This window comes from Anomalospiza imberbis, chromosome 12, assembly GCF_031753505.1.
Source record: "Anomalospiza imberbis isolate Cuckoo-Finch-1a 21T00152 chromosome 12, ASM3175350v1, whole genome shotgun sequence".
In the NCBI taxonomy this organism is placed as follows: Eukaryota; Metazoa; Chordata; class Aves; order Passeriformes; family Viduidae; genus Anomalospiza; species Anomalospiza imberbis.
This window is the reverse complement of record NC_089692.1, coordinates 11069453-11082805: the sequence shown is the minus strand read 5'-3', so window position 1 is coordinate 11082805 and position 13353 is coordinate 11069453. Positions and strand designations below refer to the sequence as shown.

General features: G+C 38.8%; 1 long non-coding RNA gene across 9 annotated transcripts in view; it reads left to right on the top strand.

The window, feature by feature from the left end:
• LOC137481199 (uncharacterized) overlaps nucleotides 1–11364 on the top strand; it is a 260106-nt gene extending 248742 nt beyond the window's left edge. For 8 of the 9 annotated variants that reach the window (XR_011003392.1, XR_011003393.1, XR_011003396.1 and 5 more), the window contains 4 exons: nucleotides 1521–1625; nucleotides 2341–2505; nucleotides 2707–2835; nucleotides 10049–11364. This is a non-coding gene — a long non-coding RNA (uncharacterized lncRNA). The remainder of the gene's footprint in view (nucleotides 1–1520; nucleotides 1626–2340; nucleotides 2506–2706; nucleotides 2836–10048) is intronic. The other variant, XR_011003400.1, reaches the window with a different exon arrangement.
• Nucleotides 11365–13353: the final 1989 nt, after the last annotated feature.

Genomic DNA, 13353 nt, shown 5'->3' with positions numbered 1-13353 from the left:
GCACCTAGTTATTGTACTGAGCATGCAACTCCAAAAATCTTGACAGTGTTGTGGAAGAAACTGAAACTATATTTCAGTTTCCTTGAAGTTTCCATTTACTTAAATGGCATTATATGCTTGAATTTGTTGGCATAGTATGGACTAAGTTAAGAATGTCTTCAGGATTTATTTTACTTACAGTTCCATGGACATATACAGAAAATAGACTCTGAGTGAAAAATGAAAAACTGCTTTCTTTCATGTCTAAAACAAGTTTTTCACTTAAAGCAAGCCACATCTACTGTTAGTTGGCTCTTACAGCAAATGAGGAGCAGCTCAGTGGGAAGGGTGGCTGTGGCTCCCTGTGCTGTTTTATGGGATGTACATGAGCCCATAGCTTCCCTCATGGTGGCAAATTCTCTTTTGCCTGCAGGTGCTGCAGCATGGTGAGAGCTCCTGTAGCTGTAATCTGGCCTTCAGTGTGGGTGTTAGAGATGAGTGTCTTAATAGCAGTGTTGTGTTCCAAAGATTTTGTGCTTTATCTACTTTACTTACATATATTTGCAGTCCTTATGAGTGGTGTTTGCAAGAGCTCAGCAGTACCTCTCTGAGGAGAAGAATAAAGCCAGGTAGCCTTTCTGGCCTTACACCCAAGGAATTCTTTTTAACAATTCATAATTTCTGGGGTTTTATTAACATTAGTACTTCATAGTCTGTATTCCTTAATGTGGGTAGTGCAGATGTAGATGATTCTTGAAGCTGTTTTTTACAGATTAAAGTGAAGGTATTTGCAGAAGCAGCATTTTCTTTTTCTTTTTTCATTGTTAAATCATCGCTTGAGGAGAAAAACCAGTTGGACCTTTCAAGGTGAATATGGATCACCATAACAGAGTTTACTGTACTAATAAACATGTGACCGATTACTCTCCTGCTCTTCCTGAAGGAGATGCACCTTTCTGAGCAATTAATTTTTTTCCCAACAGAGCAAAAACGAGTTTTTTCTTCTTGTAAACACATATTTTTCACAGTATTTTTTAGCATTTCTAGTGCAGATAAAGAACACAGCATTTACCTCTGAAATATTCTCTGCTGACATCTACAGAAATTGTCATGCCCTTCAGATTTAATTTTTTGTAAAATAATGCAGGGTGTAATATGTAGGTCCTGTGTTTTCAATTAAGCTGTATTATGTAACTATGCTTTTCTTTCATATCCCATAGCAAAGTATCAATATCCAGATGGCAGTGTGCTGGGATAAAAGATAGCTACAGGCTTGGCAGCTACTGTAAAGCCAAGAACAAACATTTTAGCCTATGTGATAAATAAAACCCCAGTTGAGACTCTCGGTGTATTGGAGTTGCACTAAATAATTCTACAGTGCTGTTTATTACAGGTTTCATTGGATAATATGCAGCTGTAAAACCTGCTTGAAGCTTTTATTAAGAATACTCTGTCATTATAAAAAGGTGCCTACGACTTCTTTATGATATTGGCAGTGCAGGAATTGCTTTGTTCGTGCTGACTTTCTGGCTTTTATCTAGGAAGGACCTTGCTGTCTCCCAGCTCCTGTGGGCATTAGGTTTCATGAATGTCTCTTGGGAAGAGGACAGCTCTGTAGAGCCTAAGTTTCAAAAGTAATTTTAAAAGTATTTTTTTTCCTTTATGCTTTTTCTTAAGTTTATTTCAGTATTTAATTTATTGCTTCAGTTAAAGTTCAGCTGATATTCCCTGTAGTATACACTGTGCTGCTGTGTCCCTGAGTAAAACTTTAGCTGAGGTCATCCAGGTTCTTTAAGAGGAGGCTGCTGAAGGGTGGAGAGACTTTTAGTCCGGTTGAGAAGGGATGGGAAAACGTAATAGCAGGCAAGGGGCTAGACCTGGGTTTGTTTTCTCCTTGCATTTCTGTCACATCCTATGACCTAGATTTGTTCATGTAAGCTTCGCCTCAGTTTACCTAACAGGAACTCTGCTTGTCTCAGAAGTGTTCAGATGTAAATTGGTGTCCATGCTCACATAATTGTTACACTGTTGTGCTTTTGAGCAAGTGATTAATGCTGTTACTTTTTCATTAGCAGAATGCCATTTAACTGCCCCGTTCCTCAGATCTTTGATTTCCATAGGCACCTGTTTGTGGTGCACCTCTTGGAACATGCAGGATTGAGCACCATCCAGTGGGATGTGGCACTAACATAGTGTCTATGGGATTTAACAAACATACTGGATCAATGGGTGGAGAAACCCTTGCCTTGCTCAGTCTGTAATCCTTGTTTGTCAGAGAAACATGCTGTCTGAATTAGTGACAAACACTGTATTTTTGTTCCATCCCCCATTCTCCATATATCCCATTTTTTGTTTTTCTAGATCTCACCCAAGAGAGAAACAGTGAGATGCACAGTGGGGAAAATGAACCCAGGAGTCCATCCTATCCTGTACCTGCCTGAATATGGGAAGAGACCTAGTACAAAGCCAGAATGCAGCTGGGCTTGCAATATTTTTAACCATATTAAGTCCTGTTCAGAGTTAATGGTAAGTAATCTGCTATGAGTATGATATGATTCATTAAGCAAAGCATTAGAGCAGGGACACTTTCCTTTTTGGTGCTGGGTTCAGTCACTTACAAAATGCAGAATTAATGTTTCCAGATACATCAACTTTATTCCCATTTCTGTTGAGAAAATTGCACATGTAATAAGTATGTTGCTTTCTTTCTATTTTTGTTCTCTCCAGATGAGCTCAGTGAGATTGTCTCAGCAATGCTGAAGGGAAGGACAAAACTGGAAGGCAGGAGCTGTTTCAAAGCAGGATTCTTCACCTTTCTGTAATGCCCAAACACGAAGACTTTATTAACTTCATTAGGTAGAGTATTGCTAATAGTGTCATATTAGTAATGTTGCATGATGTAATATGGCATTGCTATATTGTTTAGTGATCATGTGGAGCTGCATTAAATAAATGAACATATTCCAGTGACTTAAATGAACATTATGAGTGAGAGCAGTAAATGGAGAAGGTGGGTACTAGAGGAAATGCTAGTAGCTTTTTTAAAGCCAGTGTCTTTCTTTTTTCAGCTCTTTCCATAACCAGTAGTGCTTTTGTTTCTTGATAAAGATGAAAAAAAAAAACCCATCTTTTCATTCAAGAAATTGAATCTAGTTCAACTTCTTAACCAGAAAGACTTCACAGTCCTACTAGCTGTTAGAGCATCTTAATGCTTTGTCCAGCAGGAAATTGCACTCATGGTGCTGACCTATTAACATCTGTAGTGCAGCAGCATGCGCTGCTCTTGCTCCTCAGGGCTTGTGAAATGTCTGCTGTGGCACAGCCCTCTGTGACCTCTTGCATTGAAGGATGGAATTCGTGAGTCCTTTTCTGTCTGGAGCTTGTGGGAGCTCCCTCCAAAGCCAAATAGTTCTGAAATACTGCAAAAAAAGATCTGACAGTGTTGTCTGGGAGATGTGACTGACTTAATTATTATTAACATTTATTAAGTGCCTTACAATGGAGTGGAAGAGCCATTGCCTTCCTTTTTACAAATAGGAGAACTGGCATGTAAGGAAGAATGAATCTCTTCTATCTTCTGCAATTCTTGACCCACCTAATTAGGTGATTGTCACAAGAAATGAGAAGCTGGCTCAGGGGAATGGCACTGGGGGAAGCTGCCGACACGTTCTGTGTGCGCCGCGCTTCCCTCACACAATGGCTTAGCGTGGGCTTCCCTCTCTGTGTCCCTGGGCCAGGGAGGAGATGTAAAGGGGCTGAGGAACCTGAGGCTGTCTATTGGATAGCTTCATTATAGATCTCATCCAGGGAAAAAGTGGGGAAGTGCTACTCATTTCTAGGAGCTACTCTGGTTTTTAGCAATTCCTCACCCACTGCCTTCTCCCGCTTCCTTTTGCTTTCCTTTCCCCACAAAAAGCTGATTTTCTTCATGGCTGATATTTACACTTAGTTAGCCTCTAAGGCACTAACTGCTTCTTCTGGTCTAAGACTTCAGTTTCTTTTTTTTGTCGTTGTTTTTAATAATTTATTTTGCTGAGAAAGGGAATCTATCCAGCTGCTACAAACAATAGTGGTTTTGATGTATATCAATAAAGAGTTAGAGATGTATGTTTTCCAAGTAGAAGATAAAGAGACTTAAAGCCTGCTTTAAAGGAAGGCAAACCTTGGAGAGGTTTACTTAGATGTACAATATGCCCTATTCTTTCATTTTAAAAAACAGCATTAAGGGATTTTTTTCAAGGAAAGAGAAAATAATTTCATCTTTTGGGTTGCATTTTTTTCTTAGTCTCACAGTTGCAAGATAAATATTCAGAATTAGGAGTTGCTAAGGTTAATGTGATTAAAATGAGTATGTGATAACAGGCTCTGCACATTAAAGATTAAGAGCTCAAATTATAGACTCCAGAGGGAAACACTCCATGAGCATTTGTAAATTTTGTTCATGCAAAAAGTGCAGGCTTAGGCCTGTGGTTGCAGTTGCATGACAGTTTTATCCTGTTTTATCTGCAGAGAATTCTTTTAAACAGTGTAGTATTGGGGTGAAAATGTAGTGAGGTGGGGGGACAAATGAGGAAATAACTTTGGTCTAAGCATTAGTGTTACTCAGTAAAAATAGATTAGTTTTACACAATTTATTCACATTTACAAAGGTCAGTTTATAGCATTCTCAGTGCAGTAGTTAATTCTTTATGTATAAATTAATCTTTTATACAGATGTAATTCCATATACAACATTTAATCTTTGAATGCAAGTTGAAAATATATTAGCAATTAATTTATGTAGGTTATGACTTTCTCTCCCATGTACTTTGCAGTGATTCCTACCTTAAAGTTGAGTCAGTGTGTGTTTAATGAAAATTAGATGTGAAATGTAATGTGTTGAGGACAAAGAAGCATTGAAATCCTTATTGCTCTTAAAAGACAAAGGTACCTCAGATAATTCTCCTTTCTTAATCTCTTAAGAATTTGATGTATAATTCTGTTATGAGCAATTTGGAGTGAATAAAATATTTTTTGAAGTTGTATTAGTACCAGATATTATTTCTCACCTTATATGAAGCATAGTTTGGTTTTAAAATTTAAAATGCTTTGCATTTTGAGAGGCTAATTTATAAGGCAGTCTTCCACTGAGAAGGAAAAGCACCTTGGACGTTTGTGGAGGGGCAAGCCTTGTTATATCTGTGAAATTTGCTAATGTTGCCACCATTGAAATAAAGTGTTTGTTTACATAACAGCAGTGGCATTTCTCCTCCTCTTCCTTGTGGTTTTGTCCAGCTAGATGTTATGAGTGGCAGTTGCAGTGACTGCTAAGTGTTTAAATGATGACACCATTATGTGAGGTGATTTTGAAATGAGAGATTCCAGCCAAGAATTACATCTGCTCTCATCTCCTTCAAATCATACTCTCCGGCTGTGCAGATTATGATTGATTTGTTTGTGACAGATTGCAGGAAACAGTCATTGATTTTTCAATATTTTACCTTAAAATTATTTACAGTTGTAACCAAGGGGAGGTATTTCCAAGGGCTGTCAGCCCCTGAAAGACTGGGATAATATTCCCTGCTCCCTGACAAGACAAATTACCCGTAATGAGTGCAGTAGCTGAAGGGTATACTTTTATTTTAAAATATGTCAATAACCCAGTGACTAAACGAATATTGATTCAGCATAATGAAGCCTGAGTAATGTGAAAATGAGCTCTTCAAGGAGCATGGTAAAGACTTTCTTTTTAGCTTGTAGCAAGAAGCTTTTCATTCTTTACTGTTAGGTAGTTGAAATGTGCAATCTTAAACAAGTCATCCTTAAACATTGGTGATATGTAGAGTAATGTAACAAAGGAAGTGCAGGTTTTTTTCTTCTGTTTATTTTTTCTTTCTTTTTTTCTCCAAGTTCTTTTTTCTTCAATATGTTTCAGTAGCTCAAACGCATAATGAGCAAAATGCAAGTTATCCAGGGCAGAGATAGAATTACTATAGGTGTAAATATCTTTTGTAGTAATATTCTTCAGCTAGCCTAATGGCATTCTTAATGTGGATTCTGAATATGGGCATGGGAATAGATCTAAATAAACTGCAGATTTAATTTCATATTATTGACTTTTTGACATACTGATGTGTGTTCTATGTGATCAGTCTAATATTCTTGTCCTTCAACAGTTTAGAATGGTTGGTTTATGAGCATCTAGATATACTGTAGTATAAAACTTAGTTACCATAATGCACATTTTTCTTTCCATAACATATAACACTACATGTTTCTTCCCACATGAGAATTCTCAAGCAGTAATTAATTTAAATTTCAATAATTTATGCAGTGCCATAGGTGTGGTATGGAAAAGCATCTAATAGATTAATACGAATGTATTTAATTGTTCAGGGTAAGGATTAGATTAAAGACCATGTTGAGATACAATTTTTTTAAACATTAGAAGTACTGAACACTAAAAAAAAAAAACCCACCCTATCATGTGAAAGGATCAATTGGTCATTTGTATTCAAGAGCATCGTGCAACATTGGGAAGGCTCTGCAGAAGCACTGGGTATAAATAGCCGTGTAATCCAGACACAGACAAAAAGATATTTTCTTGGGGTGTTTGTGTGTAATGTGTCAATTATGAAATAATGTCATAGCCAGAAGCATTTAGTGAGCATGTTTGGGCATGAAGACGACTTTTCTTATTTTCTGAGCACTAACTTCAATTGCATCCAACTAGCTTGTGAAAATCTTCAGAAGGATGTTTTCCTATCAGCACACAGGTGATTTTTTTTTTCCAAATGTCATTCCTTTAGCACAGCTAGAAACTATTTCAGGAGGCACTTGAGAACCTGTGGCACTGAGAGTTAAATGGCAATCTTGGAATGTGAGATATGTTCCTGGTTTTAATTTGCTAGTTTTCAGAAAAAAAGTGTGATTTACGTTTGAGTGGGTTACAATTAAATAATTGTAGTTTTGAGAGGGTTTGTGCATAGCACCTGGGATTTCCAAAATATTGGAGAATTATTAATAAACTGAAATATACAGCTGTGACCAGGAGAATTTGGGGCTCTTGTAAATGTTACAAGAGATCTACAAATGCTACAGTGTTAAACCTTAACTTCCTGCTCAGTGACATTTTACACACTTCAGGTTCTTTGCCTGTTCTTTGTTTCTGTACCTTTTTGTTTCTTTGGCCAACAGCAGGAGATGGAAGGGGAGGATTCTTGTTTGGTAGCTCTCCCACAGTAGCGAGGAAGAGGGAGACTGTTCAGGGCTGGGTGCCAGCTCTGGTGTAGACTGAAGGGCAAATAAATGTTTGTTTTAACAACATCTCCTTTTCCTGAATAACACTGTGTGAGCTCATGGTACCAAACTGAGTAACAGCAGATCTCTGCTTGCAAGCCATTGGCATTTTTAACTTGCAAGACAGGCAACAGCTCTGGCTTTGCTGCCTTTCCCAAAGATGAGTTTATTGAGTATCTGGCATTCCAGCTCAGGCCTGAACCGTGTGCTTGGCACTAAAGGCAAATGGTGCATTTTTGGCTTTCTATTTTAATTTGTGGGTGATACTGGAGTTGTGTGGGGATGGTGCCTTGGAAGCTCTGCAGTTTATTCATACATCTTTCTGTGTGAGAACTGTGACAATTGTTAGTCACTTTCAGGTGGACTATGGAGGAGAAAATAAAAACCTCAGACAAACAAAATCCTAAATAATTAATTGGTTAAAAGTTCTTGTGGCATTTGGGATCTCCCAGGAACAGAACATAAGCCCAATCGCTGTTCAGTTAGGTAAAACTAGAAAACACTGTGAAATTAAGATCATGAGTAGAGAACAGAATAATATCATTTGTGGCAGAGATGAGGTTATTGGTCAGTCATGAAGGCCTAATATTTAGGGGCTGTATGTCCCTTAGCACTCAGCAACTTGCAAATTATGACCCATTTCAGTTAATTTCACAGTGAGCACAGTGCATCAGTATGTTCTTGTAGTGGGTGGTTTTGTGTAACAATTCAGATCTTGATTCCATTATGAATAAAGCAGCAACCAAAACCAATGGTGGATTTATATTTTTTTCCTGTTTACTCAGCCTCTGTGTTATCTATCTGCTCTACAGACCAGCCAACTAAAACAAGTTTAGTTTAAAGTGAGAGAGGAGAGCATATTGATGTAGGTGATGGAAACTGTGCTTACTGGCTAAGCCTTCTCCATGCTGCCTACTTCCCACTGCCAAATTACTTATTTGAAATCTAAGAACTAAGATGGAATCCAAATCAGAACAGTCTACAAGTGGGCAGACAGCACTATATAGAATTTGCTCATCTAAATGTCATGATTACTTGAGACCAATTCTTTGTGCCCTAAACTATACTTTGAAGGTCTTGTTTCTTTTTGTTTAAATTTCTGGACAAATTATTGCTTTCCCAAAAGCAATTCCATATATGCAAATATTCTATTCTTTTGGAATGACCATTTTATGTACTAAAAGCTGTCAGAAATGCAGGTAGTATCTCCAGTCTTTGGTGTGTGGTTTATGGTGAACTGTAAGACTGAGATAACCCTATAAAAATATGTGAGGGATCCAAGATGCTGTGAGAGTCTTGCTTAACTGCAAGGCATGGCTGTCTTAAGGCATGGTTAAAAAGGCATGGCTGTCTTAATGCATGAGTGTTGAAATCTGTGTCTGGAATTATGGAAACAAGTTGAGAAGCATGAACAGAATTGATTGTTGATTGTTTTTAAGAGCTGGGAAAAGATGTATTGTTGTTTTCTATGGTCTTTAAAGGCCTGCAGTGTCCTTTTTTTTTTTTTTTTTTTGCTTTCTTTTGTTAACTTATCTTTTAATATGAAGTGTCATTCCCAAAATGAAGTAGTGTCCTTGGGCTGGTGGCAACAGCTGGAGTTGCAGAATTCATAAATAATTCAGAGAGGGATAAAGGGTAGGGAAATTTTTTTGTCATTTGAATCTTTATTATGTGCACACATTTCATTTTAGATATGGCATCATTTGAATTCATTCAGTATGATGATTGCACTGACCTGTCATATTTATTTTGATGTCCCTTCGAAGGACCATATGCTCTGTCCTCAGCATGAAAATGATGCGAGTTGCAAACTGAAAGGCAGCTCTGTTCCTGTAGGGATGAAGCCCTCACTTCCCGTTGTCACGTCAGTGGATGTTCAGCTGCACTGCAGTAGAGAAGGTGGAGTTGTTATGTCAGTGCAGTGACTTAAGTGGCAGTGTAGCCTAGCAAAAGGTGGAAAAAAGGGCAAAACCATTTGCATGAAGGTACTGTATGGCATTGAAAACTCAGCTGTCACTGAGGGCCAGTTGGTGTGAGTAGCCTGGCATGTGGAAAGTGGAAAGGATTAAAGCCAGCTAGAAATCTGCCAAGGTGGAGGTGTGCCATGGTAGCTTTAATGTGGGAATACTATTAATTACTGTCTGTTGGAAGTGGGGTTGCCATGAACACAACCTCCTGGGGTTTCACGGGACTTAGTCTGGATATGCAAGGCTCAGAACTTTTTCTTTGCCCAATCCATATCTCCTTTCCTCTTGAAGCTGCTTGCTTAGTCAGAAAAAAATCTTGGGTAATGTTTTTTAGGGAGAGCATGGGAAGGAAATACGCAGTTATAGTTTACCTCTTCACTAATTCTGCTGTAACCATTGCATCTGGTCCTTCATTTATTTCGTTGGTATGTTCCTGTGGATGAGTGGTACATTTTCCAGAAGTTACAGGCTCAAGTTCAACCATGTCTCATAAGTAATGAACTGCATGATAATGAGTAATGTCCGGTCCCTATTGGCTAAAGCTCTGGCTGGTATTAGCAATTCACAGTTGGTGGATAACAGGGCTCTGTTACCAGGACTTTGTTACTGTTGCCTTTGTGGATAACATTAACACCATAGGATTGCAGCCGCCTGGATATTTTCATGGTGTAAGGTGTAACAGGGAGCAGTGATTTGTATGAAGTACATGGTCCACTGTGCCCATGCCAGGGACAGAAGGAAGCCAATTAGGTGCAGGTTAGTGAAAAACAGTTACTGGAACCTGTGAATGAGAATAACTGTATGCAAAATTGTTTCTTTTCTAGATCCTGCCATCAATGACTGAGCCTCCCTGAAATCTTATCAGTTACTGCCAAGATGAGAAGGATAACAGGAAGGAGGAGTGCTTAAGTGGCTTTAATGACAGTTAATTTCTTCTATTTATCAAATGACAGGTTGTTTTTTCCTCAGAACTCGATTGTCATGACAGGATGCTTTTGGAAGTCATCTTTGTAAAATAAAACTGACAATTTTTAGGCTACAAAGAGCTATTGTATCTTTCTATTGAATGTTGTCATTATGGTAAACTGCTGGAAAGTATTTTTGAAGTAATATAACTTGCATACTTCGTTCATTTATTTTAATGTTGAATGCCACGTGAAAAGTTTCTTGCCAGAATTCTTTTATTCAATGTTACAGTTATTGTTACAATGCTCAATTTATTAATGTCTAAATTACTGTTGCCCTAGCCTCCTGCAAAAATGTTTCTTTTTAGTAATTCTTAAACAAATAAGTAATGAATGAGTTTTTGTCCCCTTTGTGTTTTGATCAGCATATTTTCCCTTTCAGTGAAAGTGTCTTCAGTTTTTGGAATGACACAACACAAAGAAAGGTGTTTTGGTTTTGGGGTTTTTTTTTCCCAACAGCACATGTCTTTTGTGCAATGATTTTTTTAATATGTACACTGCCAAGATACAATTACTAGAAGGAGAGAGAGAAGCTGTTGGGAATGTCATGTTATGCCAAATTAAGAATTATTAGCTCTTACTTTCTGTGCAATCTCTCCAACTAGAACTCGACCTATTGCGTCTGGCGTATGCTTTGACTCTAGTGGAACTAATGTGTCCTTGGAGTAGCATTTCAGAGTAACTTCAGATTCATGCTTTTTTCACAAGTCTGCTTTAAACTGCTGGGATTAACTTCAGAGAAGGCGAGAGATACAGGCTCCTTTGTCAGCAGCTGTGCTGGTTAAAGAAGGAGGCTTCATGCACGCTTGCTTGCTCATTCTCTCCCTGCAAGGGAAGCAAACTGAACTGTTTCCCTGAGCACATGCAGACTGACTTCAGCCAGAGTTAATCGTGTTATCAAATATTAGTTATCCAGTGCCCTGGGTCACTTTGATGAAAGGACAGGGCATACACAGACCAGCTGTGCAGACGTCATGTCTGGGAAGGGTGGTGTGTTGACAGGAGTGTTGCTGAGGACTGGCCCTGGTGTGTCGCCTTTTCAGCAGGTGCAGTTACATGCCTTGGATGTGGTAAAAATTGGACGTGTTAGAAAGCTGTGCAGATCTGTCATGCATAATATTCACATTCCAGGGACACCCTGAATAATGCAAAATAAACCTGTGCTCTTTGACTTATTCCTTGTGTGTACCAGTATGAGGGGAGAGAACTGGTGTGTGTGTGTACACACCAGACACCTGTTTCAGGAAAATGTATCTGCTCAAGGTGTGGGAATGGTGCAAGTGTTTCCATTATCTAGAGAACACACTTTTTACTTTACTCATCAAAGAGGCTGCCTCAGCCAACACATGCCTCAGGAGAACTGCTTTTGACATAAGCTGCCTTGAGTGGAGAAGGGAGAACACCTCCAGCAGGAGTGGCTGCTGTTGCTTCTCTACAGTGTTGAGTCAGTAGATGCTGGAGTCTGGTGAGGCATCCAAGCTCTTGCTATTCCTTGTGCCAAAATTAGAATGGTATGGATAATCTTTAGGTCTCAAAGACATAGTGAGTAAAAGCAGTGCACTGAACAGCTCCTTCCACACTGACCCTTCTTGTGCAAAGGCCATGGAGTGTAGGTGCCTTCCTAGAGCCAGCTTGGGCATCCAAAGAACAAGAGAAGTGTCAGAAACCTGAGAGCAGCAGCACTATTTGCATCGCCTCTCAGGGCACTGCCAGGTGAAAAGAACACAGTCACAGAAAGGGATGAGCCTCCAGCTGAGGCTGTGTGTCATCCATTATCTTTTATTTGTCCTTAAGGCAAAGGATGAAGAGTATGCAGTGGCCATACTGTACATATGGAGGGGATGAAAATAAAATGCCAGGTGTGTGAGGAAGGGGCAGATGTGGCTTCAGGTGTGAGAGCTGTGCCCTGTTCCAGCAGCCCAGGGTTGAGCCATGGCTGAGCTCTCAGTGCTGGGTTCAGGAGTGATGTGCCTCCCCCAAATGACTGTCACATGTCTCTCCTGACCATGAACTAAGTGCAAATGACCTCCACAGCTCTCTGAATGCCCATAATTCATATGACTCTTTTTATCTTAAAATGGACTATTGTAGTACCGATATTGAAATGTTTAATGAAATGCTTGTGATTGCCTAGGAATCTATTACCTGCCTAAGTGGTAATACACATGTAAGGCAGTAGTGCAGAATAACATCTTGCATAGAGCACTGTCATGGATGTTAAGCTGATGAGTAAAACTTTACATCCAAGCACTTAAAACCATCAAATACTATAGTTAAACTGCCATACTGTTTATGTAGTGCTAAAAAGACAACAAAATAAAACTTCAGGGAAGGCAGATTTTCTTCTTATAAATATTCCAAATAATAGCTTGGTTTCAAGTAGACTTCCTGGCTGTTCGATGATTGCTGAATTTGCTCTGAATCTATCAGGAATCCCAATCATAATGGTGTGTTTATTATTATAAACACATGATTTCTATATAAGTTCTCCACAAATATGTTGGACAAAACATAGTTTACCTTCTTAACTGGTACTATATGGTTACTTTCTAACTCCTTTCATTTCAGTTCTAACTTGATTGAATAAAAGGTGCATTCCTGACCATAATCTTTACATCTGTAATGGAATACTTGATTTTATATGACTGTTTGCATACTCCAGACATAACACAACGTTTTTACTGCAATATGTGTTGACAATACACAGAGATAAAAATCAGCTTATGACAAACTATGGATCAAACTTTTAATAAGACCAATGAATCATTAGAAATTATTAGAAAGGGAGTATTAGATTTTCTATCTTTTGAATGAGGATGAAATATTTTTATAGAGGTATATGCTTGAACAAATGGCTGGGTGTGGTAGAGGGATTCCTCACAGGCTTCTTTGGCTTTTGCAGCACCTGAGGTCACACTGGGTCATTTCAGACATTCTTCTGGCTTGGAAGGGAGTGAGAAGACTCAGTGTAGCAAATATCTTCATAGAATAGCAGCTTCCACTGAAAAGTTACTCAAATTAATTAAGCTTATCTTGAAAAAAGTGTTGGGAGGGGTGTTTGGGAATGTTCCTCTTTCACCTGTTTGCTCCTGTAGGGTGTTTCATTGGCTGTGGTGGGTTTTTCTGGTTCATCCATCCTTGCCCCACCCACATTAATCAAACAG